Raw genomic sequence first — 11,731 nt, 5'->3', positions numbered from 1 at the left:
GTGGACCCCGTTCCAGCCCACGTACCACTTTTCAATTTTCGTAACAGAGTCGGGAATCGAACCCGGGCCTCCGGCGTTAGCAGCTAATCACACTAACCACTACACCACAGAGGTGGGCAATGGCATCTATGACAGCATATTATTCTGTTTTGTACCTTCACATTAACAGTACAGTGTCCCCAGATATTATATTACTTAGTATGTAATACTTCAAACTTTACGCTTACCATTTTCTGCAATGGTGTTTGAAGAGCTCTTGTTAGACGTCTCTGTGCTTGAATCCCTTCTCTTATTCATCGCTGAAATTTGCGGTTGTTTATAAGCTGGATAATCAGGGAAAGGGCTGGGTACAGATCCTGTTTTTAATTTTCGCGTTTTGCTGGTCACTTTGAAATCGTCATTTACGAAATGTAGACTGCAAACCACGGAATAATCAGAAGGAATCCATTTACTTCCCTTGCTGTTTCCTTCCCTGGATATAATACTTAACCACTTTCGACGCAATTGTGTACTTGAAGGTATATCATGGAATCAAATATCACGGCATTCTGGTTTCTCTTTCTTTGATTTGCAGAAAGGCACGCAGCAATACACCATTTTCACTGAAAACAAGTACAGTCTATCCTATTTCCCGCTATTTCATTCCGACAGGTCTGGAGCCGGTTGGTGCTGCCACCTGCTGAGGGTATTTGTAAACGGAGTGTTTCATTTAGTGCCATGTTAAAATGTTGTAATGAGCAGGCAGTATAAGCAGCCATCGGATGCAGATCGAGCAGGCAGTGGGCATGACGAATCCTTTAATTCAAATATGGTGTGTCGGGATATATGGAATACTGTCTTAGTTTCAAAGTAAAATGTCGTTTAAAATTAATTAAAGTTAATTGCATTAATCCTGGTATATTATAACATTTAATTACCTATAGATCTCAGTTTCTGCATCTGTGACTTTTGTCACTGAATGAACAAGTGACTGTAAAAAGAAAACTCTGACTAAGTGTATACAGATTATTATTTAAGTTAATTACCAATTTTATTCTTTCGATTTTTTAACATTTCTGTACGTCCACCTGTAAGAGCGTTCCTTAAATATAACTGAAAGAATTTATTGAAGCTGTATTTTAATTTACATACAGTATTATTTACCCTACTATTCCATATTAGCCGACTATTCCGTATTACCCACCAAGTGCAACTTTTTGAAAGAAATAATTTTGACGTGAAGACATTAACAATTTACAAATATAGAGAATCTTGGCTAATTATTTGAATTTTCAAACCATTATTATTTATATTTCATAACTGATTTCGGTAAGAAGTTATACTGCCAAAAGTAAATGGTATTCCATATTATACGACTCTCCTCTATTATTGAACACATTTAACAGGAAATGAGAAATAAAGTAGCAAAATCTATAACAGAAAAGCAGAGGAGAATCAGTTTTATGATTGACGAATCAACCACAGTTAGTATAAAATCTGCTTTAGTATTATGTTTGAGATGTGCTCCTTCAGATAATTCTGAAGTTGTTTCTTTTTTCTGGGACTAGATAGAACTTGAATCAACTACAACAGATGTTATTAATCGAGAGATTTTGAAGAATCTTTCTTCATATGGCAGAACATTTAGTTGGTCTAGTATGTGATGGGGCCTCTGTAATGTTAGGAAGAAAAAATGGAGTTGGAGCACAATTTTTAAAGTTATTTCCAGATATATCAATCTGGCACTGTTTAAACCATCGCTTGGAATTGGCCGTTTCTGATACAAGAAATGAAGTTACAGGTGTTAACCATTTCCATTCTTTCTGTGACAAATTGGATTCTTTATACAGCATGTCTCCCAAAAATCAAAGGGAGCTCAACATTTGTGCTGCTTCACTGGAACAAAGAGTTAAGAATGTTGGGAATATATTTACAATAAGATGGGTAGCATCAAGCCAGAGAACTGTAAAAGCTGTCTTGGAAAACTATGGTGCACTAGTAAAACATTTTAGTGAGGCCAAAAATGACCACCAGAGAGACTCCAAAGAAAGGGAAAAATTCCAAAGTCTAGAAAATATGTTAATATGTGTAGAATTTCTAGAAAATATTGCAATTATTGTATGATGCCTCTGACAGAGGCTCAAAATGCAATCAAGCGCACTATAAAATTGTTTGAATCTATGTGTAACTCAGCTTCACAGAACAGTTCTTAAAGCAGCAGGAAACAAAAAGTTTAGAAACATAGGATTACATGATTCTAAAAATGTTGTAAAAATTTACAGAAAGCAGTTTTTCAGAAGTCTTGTGAACAATTTAAATAACAGGCTTATGGAAAATGTGTCCACATCATCTCATCTTGGTTCCAGCTCTAGTCAGCAGAGACATGAGAGAATGACAAAAGTTATCAGTGATTCAAAGGTACTATACAAAAATAATTGGCCATCTACTTCTACTTTGGATATCTGCTATGGTGATGAGAGTGTTGGCAACCTTTGTAACTTTTTGCACATGTCAGACAAGAGGAAGTACATTAATGCTTTTAGAAATTATGTCGAGACCAAGGAAATTCCAGTGGAGCTGATGCCTTTAATCAAGACTGTACAGATCATTCCCATCTCTTCAGCAGAAGCTGAAAGAGCTTTCAGTACCATGAATGAGATTCACACCGAAAAGAGAAATAGGCTGCTGGTTGCAAGATCAAGCGGACTTATTTTCATAAGCAGCGTTGGACCTCCTGTGCATATATTTAACCCACAACCATATGTCAAGTCATGGCTACGAAAGGGAAGACCTTCAGTTGATGAAGGAACTTGTTGGAAGCATGAGGCCGCTGATTTTGACACCCAATACGAGTCCATTTGGAAATTGGTGAATTTATAAGGCGAGTTCCTGTAAATATTTTGTTCCAACTAAATCACTGGTTATATCATGGAAACGGACTTCCCGAAAGACTGCGGCTATCTCGCGCTTGATGCGCGGAAATCGAGACAATAGCGAGCCGGTAGTCTTTGGTTACATTAGCCTCTGACACGGCTACTATTGACAGTAGTGATGAGCGGTAGCTACCATGATTTATGAGTCACAGCATGATTTGATACCGCGATTTTCTGATATAAGTTTATTTATATAGTGACGTGATCACAATCACTGGACCGCCCGTGCTGCTTGTCATTTGTAGCTTGTGATCATGAGGGAACCTTGTTATTGTGACTATCTTTCTGTGTAAATACATATAAAAAAATCAGCCATCTAAGGTCTTATATATAAACAGCCGGCATTTTTGTTGCAGTACACAACACGATTGTAGCCGATTTACTTCTAGGCGCACAAACATTACTTGGCAACGATCATGTTCTGTACCGTAATTAATTACTTGGTTCGTGCTGGAAAATGAAATTCAATACATTTGCCTGGCACAAGTGAAAAATATAATGATGGATAAATCTGTTCTGTTCCATCTAGTCACCTCAGTAGTTTAGGATTAGCCTCTGCATCGTCGGGCCAAAAGTCCTAGTAGGGTTTTAACCTTTTGATTTCCAGGAGCGCAAGTGTACGCCTCCATACATTTTTGAGTTTGAGCCAGTATTTTAACCTGTACTTTTTCACGAAGGCCCGGTAGAATGGGTATTCGATACCCCTGTATTATTCCTTAAAATACAACTGCAACTCTCTTGTTAAATGTAGGGCCTTGAGTAGGCTCTAAAGGTTTGGGAGCATAGTCTCCTTGGTAGAATTGTAGAGCACTGAAGCTCCTTTTTCAAATGTATTTGTGTAAATACTGAGTGGTGCCTTTGGAAGGCCATAACCTGTAACCATTCTTGATAACTGTGTTTTAAATATCATGTAAAATAAATTGGGAGATTCATCTCCTTGACTATCTGTCTGAATGCTACATTAGTGATGTAGGGACCTTGTAAATAGGGAGCTGGAAGCTCGAGTTTGTAACTAACCTTTCCTAGGTTTTTCTGTACAAAATTACCTCTGTACCGGAAATCTTGTTATTTATTAAAATTTAATATCTGAAAAGAAATATAAAATTTATTTTAAAGTTTTAAATTAATCTTTGACTATCGTAGAGACCCATTCAAACCAGCACCTTCTTTCACCTGTCTGTGATCCACAAGAAACTTGGTAACAAACAATTGTATCAGTCAGGTAAACATTAATTGCAAAACTGAAACACACACACATAATACTAATCAACCAACGAACAAGAGTATTTTGAACTTTTATAAACATGTAACACCGGGGCTTACCACTCGGTTCCTTTGGAAAGCCATGTGGGTTTGTGACATCATGCGGAATTGAGTGATTGCATGCAATTCCACGCTAATCTAGACTCCACTTGCGCAAGACACTACATGATAGTCAAGCTAAACATTTACACTCTAATGTAATTCATGCAATTATGCTGAAAATAATGAAGATTTATAATATTTTTTTTTGCTAGTTGCTTTACGTCGCACCGACACAGATAGGTCTTATGGCGACGATGGGACAGGGAAGGGCTAGGAGCGGGAGGGAAGCGGCCGTGGCCTTAATTAAGGTACAGCCCCAGCATTTGCCTGGTGTGAAAATGGGAAACCACGGAAAACCATTTTCAGGGCTGCCGACAGTGTGATTCGAACCTACTATCTCCCGAATACTGGATACTGGTCGCACTTAAGCGACTGCAGCTATCAAGCTCGGTGATTTATAATTAACAGTATTTACATTTTAATTTGGGGCACCCAATGACTCAAATATGTATTAATACTATGTAACTTGCACATATCCAGGTACTGTTAGCCAAATGGTCTGTAAAAATGGCAGGGCGGTGCCCCCATAAAAAAAGCCTTGGGGGAACACTGATATGCAGCCATGCCAACTTTCAAGAGTAAAATTCAGGAGATATTTTTTGTAGCATATCCCCACATGTTATGTCACATCATTCATGATGTAACATTGAAGAATATTTAGCACATTATACTATACAATTATGCCATTTCTCTTATTTATTAATACATTAATTTCATTTATTTATTTATAAATACTGAAATATTGCACGTATTTTTTAAATACTGCAATACTGCATGTATCTGAGCTTTAGAACACATGACTCTTCATTGTAACTACTTTAGGCATCTTCATAAATTTCTGAATTTAATTTGTGCTCAAAGCACTGGCCTTGCTGATTGGGTATTAAGGTTTAATTTTTTCCAGAATTCTTTTTTGGGAAGCTTTGATCTGAACTGAGTTTTTGTCCTTGTAAATATGCTAAAAAATAATTCCACAGTCGACATTATGTCGAAATGATAAAATAAAAAGCATTACATTACAGATTCTGTCATAATTTAAGAACACCACCAGCTGATTGCATCTGTCTTGCCAGTGCCAAGTGAACATCAATTGTCTCCAGCTAATTAAAGAATGGGATTTTCAAAAAATACAGGAATACTAAATCTATCGGGAGATAAGTCTCTGCGATCAGGAGAGAGGGGGAAGGACCAAAAATAGGGGGTCTCCTGGTTAAATAGGGGGAGTTGGCACGTCTGGATATGTCTTTGTCGTGTTTTCAGTCCACCTGCTCTGAAACGTTAAGAAATAATAGTGGAGAAGAAGGCTCATATTTCAGCAAAGTCAAAGGTCAGTAAAATGATGGAAACAATACATTTTACTTTCATAAGTTTATATTCAAACATTTTACAGAATATATAACAATATTTTAATACAGTTACACACAATATTTTTCCCTACCTAGTGTAAAATGAGATTTGTCAAGCCGATAGTACTGATCATGGATTGTTATAACTCACATCCCTGTACAAGTTCTTTCAAAATGATTCATCCTATTTTGAATAGTTTGAGTTTGCAATGCTAGAATGGAATGACAAGTGATGAATTAACATTAAAAAAAAGCAGTCATCTCCGTACAGGCCATGAAGGCCCTTGGAGGGGTGGAAGGTAAAGGCTTCCACTATCCGTAACCTCGGCACTTGATGGGGTAGAGTGGTTAGCTCTACGCCCGAATTAACATAAAAGGATATCCATATTTCATAAAAACTCCTGTAAATTCACTAGATGCTCTCCTAGAAGGGTTACTATGCAGCAAAAGGTTATCAGCACCATCAAGTTATCAAATGAGAATGTGCAGCATGAGATTTGATGATACGAGATTGATTCACCAACTATTCAGAGTACCTGTCCATTAGACCTATTGGACTGAACACCACACATTTCCTATTCACTAATGATCTTGGTGTTGGAACTCAGGCCAGATCATTTTGGGAAGTAGAGTTCAGACTGCAGAATGCCTCAATCAATTGTTCAAATATTACAGAGACATCTACCTCAAACCAAATCTTACAGATACACTTTCCTCTCTGCATAATTGTGCTGCAAAACAAAACCCAGGTTACACTTTTCCATCAGCATAATTATGCTGCAAATTACAACCTTAACATCAATTGGGAAGAATTGGGAAGGAAGTTCACCCCTGCTGTGGAATACCTTGGAGTTCAGCTGGATCAAATTCTTACTTTTAAAGCAAATTGTCACTCTGTCAGTATGAAGTTCAGAGCCAGGAATAGTTTGCACACCAAGTGTTCTTAGGAATGAAATATTATTGAGCAAATCCAGCATGAAATATTCAGTGAAAGTAAGGATTTTAACATGACCAGCTACATACAAAAGCATCATTGTAAGGTAATCCGCAAATTTGTTGGGCGACATTTAACTTCTTTTAACTTTTGAGTCTGCAAAGCATCATTTTAACATGTGAATATGGTAGGTCCTTAACCCTTCCAACTGGCAAAGGCCTGATATCAGGCATTTTGACATGATCTTTATTTGATAATCAAATTATTATTTATCAGAATGTGTTAATTACAATTTAATTGAAAGAGATATGTTTGGTCATTATCTTTTTCTTTTTTTTTACAATTTGTTTTACGTACCACCAACACAGATACATCTTATGGTGGCGATAGGATAGGAAGAGCCTAGGAGTGGGAAGGAAACAGCCATGGCCTTAATTAAGGTACAGTCCCAGCACTTGCTGGTGTGAAAATGGGAAGCCACGGAATACCATCTTCAGGGCTGCCAACAGTGAGGCTCGAACCCACTATATACTGGTTGCAAGTTCACAGCCATGCCCCTAACCGCATGGCCAACTCACCCGGTGGTCATTATCAAGAAATAGTTTGTATAATAGCATGTTGTACTAAATGGAATGTAAAACGTTGGAAAAGTAGTATCACAATCTCGCTGTCTTGTGCTAGTTGCAAGATACTCAGCGGGCAGCCATGCGTATGTCCCAGCTGAGCCAGCTACAATTAGTGGCCAGTTTTCCTTCTGATGTCAGCAATATTGAAACATTTCCTTGTTCTTCTGGCAGAATGAGTTGCTAGCTAGTGAGATAAATTTTGTGGCAGAGGTTAAAGAGAAAACTTGTTGACGTTGTCAGGAGTAATGTTCTGTGTTGTGTTTGTGCCTCTAAATATTACTGTAGTAAGACTTTGTAGAGTGGATAATGGCAGATAATTTTCAGAAACGTTCCAGTGATATTCGAGAAATTCTCGAGGCTGACTTCAGGGATGGTGAGGGATGAGATTTTGAAATTGATGAGGACAGTCAAGTGCAGTCAGGAAGCGGTGAAGAATATGTGCCTTCAAACTGCAACTCATCTGATAATGAAGATGATGCCAACAGCAGGCACAGGCAAATAAATGCAGTATGAACCAAATGTAGCGTGGTATGGCAATTCAATGCCAGGTGGCTTGGTTGATATGTACGGCATCGTAAGTTGTTCCGTCATAGCATTGATCTGCCATGTGTGTCTCCAGCAGTCACTAGTATTAAGCTGTTGCCAACTAACATCCTTCCAGTTTCGAGGGGTGGATGATGAGAGCGAAGCCTTCCTAAACTGAAGGTTGGGATGTCTGCGTCAACAGGGAGGTGAGGATTTTTCTGTTTTTGTCTTTTACTCCCGTACAAGTGCACTGATGGCTGTTGCTCACATCCGCAGGTTTAACCATGTAATTACCCTGCATGTATCCCCCGGGTGATAGTAAGTGAGCAACAAAATACTGGCAACCAGACATATCACATCACACATTAGAACACAAGTGAGGTGGCAGCCGGAAAATTGGGATGGATTTCACTGTCTGTAATGATGCATACAATTTAATTAGGTCAATGACTATCAGTGTTTTGGGGCAACAATTTGGCTAAAGGGGGGCACAATACTCTACCATAGAGTAGACAAGGCCAAGGGCTGATCTTATGGTGGAAACTTTACAACCCCATGTGCTAAAACATAATTTCTGAAGATGTTATATCTTGTCTTCAGTTTAGCTGCTGTCCTTGTTAAGAGTACTTAACTAAAAATCATAGAAGAAAGAAGAAGAGGTTCGATCTTTTGAAGAATGAAGGTATTAGATAAAGAAAGGCCATGAAAATGGAAGACTCCCCAGACCTCGCAAACCTAATACTGCTGGGGTTAGAAAGTATCAAGATCAGGCTAAGGAATGTTATAAGGGAAAGATGGAAGGAAGAAGTCTACCACAAGAAAATGTAACCAATGCCAGACTCAGGTACAGGCCTGTTCTAAAGTTGAAATTCCCTGAAGGTTAATCCATTTCCACTACGACTGGAGGCAGTAGAATACGCCCATGGTATACCCTGTCTGTCGTGAGAGGTAATAAAAAGGGGTCATGGTAAAAATATTTCTGGAGATATTTGGAAGTTAGTGAAAAATGTAATACAGTCAAAACTGTTTAATGCAACATCGCTTTAGACGTACTGGATATAATGACGAAATCTTAACAGTCCTGTCTAAGGGCCTGTACTACGACAGCCAGATAAAAGTGCGGTATAAATTTATTTGGCAGTTTGGACATTTATCTGGAAGTTTGGTTGAAAACGCGTACTACGACTTTCGTTTATGTGCAATCTGGGAAAATATTCTCGAGTATAGCTATGCCGAAGTTAGAGAGGCTGTTAACGCTCTTATCTGAGACTTCGCTCCTATCAGGGACGCTACTGTAAAGAATCAAGAAGGCTACTCATCAAGATGAATCTACATCTGCATGATGCTGTGCGAAATTAAGTTGTTACAATGTAATCTATGTATATATTTATAAAGTATGTCATGCTTCCTGTCCAGCTATCGCAGAATTCTTAAAGATTTCCCAAGCTAGCAAGTTGTTGCTACTGAGTATATCAGTAGCACACAAGCAGTCAACCATAAGCTTCATGGGTAGCCGTTGGCGCTAGGGCAACATAGTTTGCTGCTAAGCAGTTTTTCGTGGGTTCGAGTCCCAATAGTCTAACATTTTTTTACCTTGTAAATGGTAGTCGGTAGGGTACTAGAGGTGATAGTACACATTTCCTAATCATTAAAATGCGTGTCAAAAGCATGGGTTCTATTCCAAATCTATCCGCAACGCACGTATGGAGTAAAGGTATACGACGTTGTTCATGGCGATTCATCCGTCGAATGAGGATGTTAAGGAGGTTATATTTCTTTTACTTCATAACAACTTGCTACGAAAGTATTTACGCTAAAGTAAGATAAATGCTTGCCAGTTACTACTCTCATATTGTATTGAAAAGAAAGAAACTAACTACTTATTCAATGAGCAAACAATAAATTGAATTAATAATAAAATTAATGATCCCACGCTGCATCAGTGGCATTAATTACGAATATAAACTTTACTTTCGTCGTAACGCGCAACCTCATAAATAGTACCAGACCAAAAAGATACATAACCTGAATCTTAACTTTTGCGTCCAGGTTACATTTTCAGTCTTTTTATTTTCTATAACAGTTTCAGTTTCGTTATACAGTTAATTAATTTTAACATTTCTTCGTATGTGTATATTTCAGTCCTAATTCTGTTTTTGATCTGGACTTCCACATTATAGCTTAATAAGATTCTGATATTGGATTCTAGAAATACAATTTCAAAAGGAATAGAGCTAAGCGAACGAAAACACCAGGGAACACGTACACCACCGCGCTAAATTTCACTATATTTTCAGTAACCTTATTACCAACCCAATAAAAATGTTACTACATCTTCCGCATTACAATACCGTCATTAAAATCCGTTGGTAGTACGGAAGAAAATATTTAACTTCTAGTTTGCAAAACTGCAGCCTACGTATCTGGCTCTTTATCTGACAGTCATAGTACAGGCCCTGAATCTTATATAAATATTATATTTAAAAAATTGCTTTGTACAACATTGCTTATTGACATATCATATAAAATGGCATATTTTTTTCGCGTTTCCAGAGAAATGTATGCTATAATGTCGAATGTTGATTTTTGTTTGTTAAGTGTTTGGGAATTGCTGACAACAATGTAAAACTTAATTTCAAACTTTTTTTTTTAAATTTTTTTTTTAGTATAGCAGATTTAAAATGTCTATCTGTTAAATAGTCAAAGCAAGTATCACTGTGAAGATGACACAAAAAAAGGGGGGTGGGGGGTGGGAAAGTGTTTAATACTGAAGAAAAGTCACAGGTAATATGGCGATTACAAAATGGGGGAAACAAACGTCAGCATCGCAAAAGAATTGGGTGTACCACACTCAACAATTTCTACAATTTGAAAGGAGAAAGGGAATATTTTATTTATTAGCCACGACTGTGTGCGACATTATTGATCTATTTACATTGTTGCTACTTCTTTCCCCACTTATTACTTTATAATTTGCTGACATATTATTGCTGTACATATTGTTTAAACATTAGAAGACAAATTCCTCTGAATCCCACTCCACAAATACTGTATTGCAAATACAGTAATTATTTCACTTATGTTTTAGAAGTTTCAACTTTATTCTGTTATAAAAGTATTAAGGCTTTCATGGCCGGAGTCAATATAATCAAAGTCGCCTGGGCTATTCCGCCGTGGTCTACTCCTCTCATTCCTGCCAGACGTTTCGACTGCTGTTGCAGTAGTCATCTTCTGATCGTCTCTAAGGACTCTCTCCTGTGTCTCACCGATAACATCACAGAAGAGGACTACCGCAGCAGTAGTTGAAACGTCTGGCAGGAATGAGAGAAGTAGACCACGCCAGAATAGAATGGAAAACTTTGATCATATTTATTCTGTTAATTAACCAATGTAAGTGTGCAGTCTAAAACATAAAGATATGACATTTTTAGCAACAAAACAAACAAAAAAATTGCTTTGGCCACCTTTTCACAGTTATAACCAATTTTGACTGTAATTCCATCATTATTATACACAGTACTGCCGTTTTGTCAGTAGTTTCATACATATAACTACTAACTAAAACTAGGCAAACCCATTAACATACACATATTCTGAAAAAAACATAAAAAATGCTACAGAATGAACATACACTAAATAGAAATGATAAATCACCATGGGCAGAAACATGGTGGCAAAGACACTGAGGCCACTCATCAATAGCTACACGAATTGTGTCCAGTGGAAATGTTTTGACAGCTGACATGATTGGTTTTTTTAACAGTTCAATGTTGTGGTGCAGTTTTTGACATGCTACCGCCTCGAGCTTCAGCCACAGAGAATAATCCAATGGACTGAGGTCCGGACTTCCACTAGGCCAGTCAGCAGCCGCGATGAACCGTTTGCATTGGTTGCCAACCACTGCTGTGGCATTTTTGCTTTGTGTGCAGGACTGCTCTCATGCTGAAAAATAAATGATCACCCTTCAGACAGTTTCGAATTGATATGTGGTATTACCTTTTCCAACATTATCTGGTAGACAGC

The 11,731-nt window shown here is 37.7% G+C and overlaps 1 protein-coding gene across 1 annotated transcript in view; it reads right to left on the bottom strand.

Moving 5' to 3' along the window:
- Positions 1–5,643: 5,643 nt before the first annotated feature.
- Positions 5,644–11,731, bottom strand: part of B9d1 (B9 domain-containing protein 1) — a 52,716-nt gene continuing 46,628 nt past the window's right edge. The window contains exon 6 of the mRNA XM_067146643.2: positions 5,644–6,354. The gene's annotated coding sequence lies outside the window, so the exon portion shown is untranslated. The remainder of the gene's footprint in view (positions 6,355–11,731) is intronic.

This window comes from Anabrus simplex, chromosome 4 (genome assembly GCF_040414725.1).
Source record: "Anabrus simplex isolate iqAnaSimp1 chromosome 4, ASM4041472v1, whole genome shotgun sequence".
Lineage (NCBI taxonomy): Eukaryota > Metazoa > Arthropoda > Insecta > Orthoptera > Tettigoniidae > Anabrus > Anabrus simplex.
Note: the sequence above shows the minus strand (reverse complement) of the source record. Positions and strands in the feature narration are given on the sequence as shown.